Source organism: Canis aureus, chromosome 31, assembly GCF_053574225.1.
Source record: "Canis aureus isolate CA01 chromosome 31, VMU_Caureus_v.1.0, whole genome shotgun sequence".
NCBI lineage: Eukaryota > Metazoa > Chordata > Mammalia > Carnivora > Canidae > Canis > Canis aureus.
This window is the reverse complement of record NC_135641.1, coordinates 18691167-18698356: the sequence shown is the minus strand read 5'-3', so window position 1 is coordinate 18698356 and position 7190 is coordinate 18691167. Positions and strand designations below refer to the sequence as shown.

Genomic DNA, 7190 nt, shown 5'->3' with positions numbered 1-7190 from the left:
TTCTATGAAAAGAAGAAAGAGCTCCAATTTTGATTTTTCATTCACCTTGCAAGTATTTATTAGACTTCTACTGTGTCGTATGTTGTGCTAGATACACATAGGATATAACGGTGAGAAAGATGGATGGAAAAAAATTGAAGTGAAAAAAATTAAAAAAAAATAAAATCCACACACATACACACACAAAAAAGATGGATAGAGTCCTTATTTCCGAAGAGCTTTCAGTTTATCAGGTGAATGGACAAGGAATCACAATAAAATGAGACAGGATCCAGATGGGGAAAGAACTGGGTTCTATTAGACCGAATGGCAGGGTATCATAACAATCATGGGGAGAAGCAGTGCATTATTTCCTGGAGGAAGTGAGATTTACCTTAAGAAATTAAGGTAAGAAATTACACAATATATCTATAATTGGAATATATGGGAATTACAGTTGACCTTTCAACAAAGAGGGGAATTGGGAGTGCCAACCCCCTTGTACATTGGCTAATCCACATGTAACTTTTGACTTTCCAAAACTTAACTATAAACATCAATTAACACACATTTTGTATATGTGTTATATACTATATTCTTACAATAAAGTAAGCTAGAGAAAATAAAATTTTATTTAGAAAATCATAAGATAAAATATAGTACTGTGCTATATTTATTGAAAAAAATTCACATATAAGTTAACCTGTGCAGTTCAAACCCATGTCATTTAAGGTTAAGCTGTATAGTGAAAATACTTAAAGACACATCCATGAACCTTCACAAACTTGGTATCTGGCAGATAATTAATTTTTACAAATAAATGATCCTTAGGTGAGCAACTTTATCCCCCCCCTTTTTTTAAAGATTCTATTTATTTATTCATGAGAGACAACAGAGAGAGAGAAGCAGAGACATAGACAGAAGGAGAAGCAGGCTCCATGCAGGGAGTCGGATGTGAGACTTGATCCCAGGACTCCAGGATCATGACCTGAACCAAAGGTAGATGCTCAACAGCTGAGCCACCCGGGTATTCCAACTTTATCCCCATTTTAAAGAATGGGAAACATGTTAAGAATGCCAAGGTATAATTAGGATTCTAACTGCTTGAATCGATGTATATGGAACTTAGGTATATTTCAAAAACGGTATGAATATATAAAGTTGACATAAAAAGTTTAAGCTTCTTGCGGGATCCCTGGGTGGCGCAGCGGTTTAGCGCCTGCCTTTGGCCCAGGGCGCGATCCTGGAGACCCGGGATCGAGTCCCACGTCGGGCTCCCGGGACATGGAGCCTGCTTCTCCCTCTGCCTGTGTTTCTGCCTCTCTCTCTCTCTGTGACTATCATAAATAAATAAAAATTAAAAAAAAAAAAAAGTTTAAGCCTCTTGCATGGTAATTTAAAATCAAAAGAACCAAGAATGTAAAATGTCCAGTTATTCAGTAAGTCAAAGCATACTGAATAAGACAATGAAAAAGTTTAGACTTATTTCACTATTACTAATCAACAATACATTATTATTCTCAGATAGAATGCAAAGGATTTTTGGTATTACCAAGTAATCCTGTATTTCAAAATATTTTCTTGATTTCAGCATTACTTTAAGAACATATTTATGTGACTCCTGAGTGGCTCAGCAGTTGAGCATCTGCCTTTGGCTCAGGGCATGATACTAGAGTCCCCGGATTGAGTCCCACATCAGGCTCTCTGCATTGACCCTGCTTTTCCTCCCTCTTCCTGTCTCTGCCTCTCTCTCATGAAGATATAAATAAAATCTTTTTCAAAAAAAAAAAAAAGAGAGAGAACATATTTATAAAGCTATTTATATGAATACTCCTTTTTTTTAATTTTTTTTTTAATGTTTATTTTTATTTATGATAGTCACACAGAGAGAGAGAGAGAGGCAGAGACACAGGCAGAGGGAGAAGCAGGCTCCATGCACCGGGAGCCCGACGTGGGATTCGATCCTGGGTCTCCAGGATCACGCCCTGGGCCAAAGGCAGGCACTAAACCGCTGCGCCACCCAGGGATCCCCTATATGAATACTCCTGAAGGAAAAACCAATTAAAAAAAAAGTCACACTTTTCACCAAAATTGTCTAAAATCTCTGCCAGAACCTATCATACAGGATTGTTTTGAAGATTATGCGTTTATTTATTCAAGAGAGAGCTAGCAAGAGAGACCACATGAGCAGAATGGAGAGGGAGTCATAACCTGACCTGACCCTGCAGAGCGGGGTCACAGGGCTCCATCTCAGGACTCTGGGGTCATGACCTGAGACGAAGGCAGATGCTTAACCGACTGAGCCAACCCAGAGCCCCCATACAGGATTATTTTGAGAAAACAAAGTATAGTAATGTATTTTAAAAACTCCCAAAGGCTGTTTAAACTTATTCTCCTCCAATTTCCTCTTGTACGCTAAGGGCTGGCACCAATGCCAGTAAGTAAAAAAGTAAACAAGGAATATCTGTTCCATGGAATTGTTTCTAATCATATAACAATTGCACAATGTTTGCTAGGGAACGATGTTGCTCTGTGTGACCATTCGTCTTCACATTATTAGCTCTGCTTTTATTTCACCATTTTATTTTTAAAATTTTTTTTAATTTTTAAATTTTTTTCCTTCACCATTTTATTTTATTTTATTTTATTTTTTTTCTTCACCATTTTAGACTTCATTCTAAGTTTGCCATACAGAAAACTGTTGTTTTTGTAAAATCATAGAAAACTACTGCAATAAACTATAGTTACTTAATGCTGGTATTCTCAGCTATGTTAATCCAGATTTACACATTTTAGACTGAATGGGTTTGAGGAAGGCATATGAGCAATGTTTCTTAGGGCCATTCCAATTTTGTGATATGGAAGTTATGACTTTGAGATGCTTTGCAATGTTGTATGGAACCAGACCTAACTTGAATTATTTGACTTCTATAGCAGTTTTCTATAATTTGGCTTTGTAGCAGTTGTCATAAAGGCTATCCCCTTGGCAATTTGACTTCTTCCATCTTGTGGGATTCCTTAAATTCAGTAGTTAATTTCTATCCTAAGTTTTCACATGTTTGTCTTCTTTCTAGAACATGAACATATAGTAGGCACTCAAAATTTTTTTTGATTAGTTAATAAATGTGAATGTTACAGTTTTACACCTCTCCGTATTCTGGGATTTGGCAAAGTAAGTCACAAAAAAATCTTAGGCCTAATATAGTGGATATAGTAGAAAGTTGTGAGTTTTGAATTTAGAGGGATTAAAATCTCTATAATGTTTTAACATTTCTAAACATGTTTCCACTTCTTTAAGTGGAATATATGATACCCACTTTAGTAGAATGTTATGAGAGGAAAACACCAAATACCTAATGCTTGTAATTCAATTCTGTTTAATGAAAGCACATATCTTTTGTAGATAATGAATTCATTCGGAGCAGTGACATATATTAATCACATCTCTACCTTAAACACCTAGCAAAATGCCCAGTCTGGCACATATATTTAGAGAATTTAGATATGGTTTCTGCCCTGATGTTTCTTTATGAAGTCTCAAAGTCACTTGGAGTTGCTTTTAGAATTGTAATTTATATTAATCTATCTTTACTCTTGCATATAGACTCCTTTTAATCAGCCAATTTGTGTCAGACCAGAACATTTATTTTTGAGAAAATAAATACCATTTGTTCAATGCTTACACTGTGTCAGGCATTGTTGTAATCCTTCTGCACATCCTAATTCATCAAACTTTGGGTTGACCTTTTGAGGTTGATGGTATCATTACTCCCCATTTAAAAAAATTTTTTTTTATTAATTTGAGAGAGAGAGAACACAAGCAGGGAGGAGAGTCAGAGGGAGAGGGAGAAGCAGACTCCCCACTGAGTAGGGAGTCCAATGTGGAGCTTGATCCCAGGACCCTGAGATCATGACCTGAGCTGAAGGCAGATGCTTAACTGACTGAGCCACCCAGATACCTTACTACCCATTTTATGAATAGGTGGCATAGGCAGAAATAATTTTCCCAACATCATACAGCTAGCAGGTAGCAGAGTCTGGCTTCAGAGACCTTATTCTTTTTTTTTTTTTTTTAAGATTTATTTATTCATTAGAGAGAGCACTGGAGTGCAGGTGGAGGGGCAGAGGAAGAGGGAGAGAGCATCTCAAACACTCTGCACTGAGATCAGAGACCACTGTGGGGCCTGATCTCATGACTCTGAGATCACAAAATGAGCTGAAACCAAGAGATGGACACCTGACTGACTGCACCATCCAGGTACCCCTAGAGAACTTATTCTTTAAAAAAAAAAATTATTTTGAGGGGGAGGGAGGGAAAAGGGTAGAGGTAGAGGAAGAAAGAGAATCCTAAGCAGGAACCACACTGGATATGGAGCCCAACCTGGAGCTCGATCTCACAACCCCCGAGATCACAACCTGAGCCAAAACCGTGAGTCAGCTGCTTAACCAGCTGAGCCACCCAGGCACCCCTCAGAGCCCTTATTCTTAAGCATTGTGCTGTATAGGCTGCCAGTGGCTGCTATTGGGGGACCAAGGCAGTTCTCAACATTGTCCAGGGCCTAGCCATCTGACCTAGGAGGTCCCAGGCCTGCTCCTTTCTATGATTCAGCAGTAGCATATAAAAAATATATGCATTGCAAAATATATACATTGCAAAAACTTAGGAACAATGATATGCATGAAAGAAGTGATAAATTAATCAGGCATAGATAAAATATTTAATGTCATTGCAATTTGTACAAAGAAATTACATGAATTTGATGGGATTTTTTTATTTTTTATTTTTATTTTTTTAAATTTTGATGGGATTAATCAGAAAAAGCTATTTCTGATGTTAGCAAAAATGAAAGGTTTTGATAGACAAGGAATTATCCCTAGCTAGAGAAGCTGAACTGCCTCTTTTCACCACAATTTAGACCTTGTGCTGGATAGCTTCTGTTTGCTTCGCTAGGCCCTCTCTCCACTTTCCTTCAGCCTGCTCTGTGAGCTGGGAGGCTGACCTGCGTAGACTGCCTCGGTGGGCTTTTTTGCCTTCTAGCTTTGAGTGGTCGCTTGCAGGAGATGGTAGGAAGGCAGTGAATCATCGGGAACTGTTTCCACCATCTCATACCTGTTAGATGACTGAAGGTTAGGGTATCTGTCAGATGGCCCTCTCCACAGAGAATCCTGAGGTTCTAGTTCTGGAAGCCACAAAGCCCCTCTCTGTATAGGCCTACCAGTGGCAAGGGACCCCAGTTCCTACTGCACTATATCCTATGGTAGTTTCCCTACATCTTGAGGACACTTGTAAAATAGTCTTTTTTTCAAGCTGTCTTGGAATGATTCAATTCGAGAATGTTTTCAATTTCCTACCAGTCCCTCACTGATTAAATCCTGTAGGACTCTGTGGCTTTTGACCTTTACCTTAAAGAATTTGAAAATAAATCAAGTAAAATATCTAGGATATTCATAATGTATTTTTCCCAATAGAATGAAGCTATACTTGTTCTTATGTTTCTCCATTTATATTTGAAAAGGAAAGAAAGAGGAGGTGGGGGAAGAGAAAGAAATAAGATTTAAAAAAGGAAGTTAACAGTAAACCAGGAAACAAAAAGAAATTAAGACCAATCAGATGCACACCAGGATGTAGTCCTGAGGGCTGAGTTTCTGAAGTCACCAATCTGGGGTTCAAACACACAGCTACTTAATTGTGTGACATTGAAAAACTTACTTTTCTTCAAATTAAAACTGTTTTTCTGACCTCATAATACTGTTGTCGGTATTGAAAAAAAAGTTTGCGTCAATTCCTGGCAAATTTAGTTCTTCAACAATTGTTACTTATTTCTTTTTTTCTTTCCCCTGGCCTTTATTGAAGGTTACTAAAACAATATGAAAATATTTTGTGTGTATTTTCATTGACATTAAATTAAAAATGAATTTAAAAGAAAATCTAAACCTATTCTTTCTAATTCCTAACACCATAGCAAAATTAATCATTTCAACCTGCTCCAATTAACTTATATTTCATAAATTCAGAGTTTTAGGCATGAATTCAAGATTTTCAGGATCAATTTAGTTCATATTCCATAAAATAGAACTTCTGGTTTGAGAAGATAAAGCCAAAAGTGGAACTTAACAATAAAATATCATAAAGAATTCCAAAATCATGCCTATCAGTTCTGGGATGACTATTTGATTTTACCAAGAAACTTTTAAAAGAATCATGTGTCAAAGAATCAAGAGTGGACAGCCCAGTGCGGGGGGCGGTTGAGCATCTGCCTTCTGCCCAGGGTGTAGTGATCCTGGAGTCCTGGGATCAGTCCCACATCAGGCTCCCTGCAGGGAGCCTACTTCTCCCTCTGCCTGTGTCTCTGCCTCTCTTTCTACTGCTAGTGGTTCATATCCTTGACCTAACCCATATGTAACATTGAACAAGTTATTCCCTTTCTCTAGGTCTCCATTTCCTTCTCCATGAGATGAAAGTGCAAGCCTATCAAAAGCATGCATGGAAGATGTCATGAGTTGAACACCAAACACTTTCCCAATGAACCTGGATATGGTTAGAAGATCCTCAATATGGGCAACCCAGGTGGCTCAACGGTTTAGCGCTGCCTTCAGCCCAGGGCTGATCCTGGAGACCAGGGATCGGGTCCCACGCCGGGCTCCCTGCATGGAGCCTGCTTCTCCCTCTGCCTGTGTCTCTGCCTCTCTCTCTCTGTCTCTCATGAGTAAATAAATAAATCTTAAAAAAGAAAAAAACACAAGTGTAATCTAACTCCAATTCTTGGTTTATTTTTAAGTTTTGTGATTCATGTTTCAGAAAATTTTTGGAAATCATGAAACATAGCTAGTATTGAAGATAAAGACAGTTTACGTATTATAATATTATCCCTAAATCCTGTTTTCAATTTGTTTGTTTTGTCCCTTCTCCTGGCTTTTCCCCCACTCATTGAAAACAAACACACAAATATACCTTGATGTAATTTATGTTACTTGAGAAAGCAATTCCCTCTGTTAATTTTTTCTGCTGCAGTTTAAATTAAACTTGCAGTAAAGGGTCTCAGCTGTTTTTTGAACTTCAATAAAATAGAAGCTGAATGTAAGCTTCATGGCAAAGGAAGTTTTGTTCACTGATGGAGTCCAAATACAGTGCTGTAAAAGTTGAATAAATATTTGTTGACTATCATACTTTTTGATTATAACATATAAATAATACAAAAATGTTTAAATTT

At 37.6% G+C, this 7190-nt stretch overlaps 1 long non-coding RNA gene across 1 annotated transcript; it reads left to right on the top strand.

The window, feature by feature from the left end:
- The first annotated feature begins 854 nt into the window (after positions 1-854).
- On the top strand, positions 855-6658 carry LOC144302205 (uncharacterized). The gene is made up of 3 exons (XR_013369053.1): positions 855-978; positions 4057-4237; positions 6412-6658. It is a non-coding gene; the product is annotated as an uncharacterized LOC144302205 (long non-coding RNA).
- Positions 6659-7190: the final 532 nt, after the last annotated feature.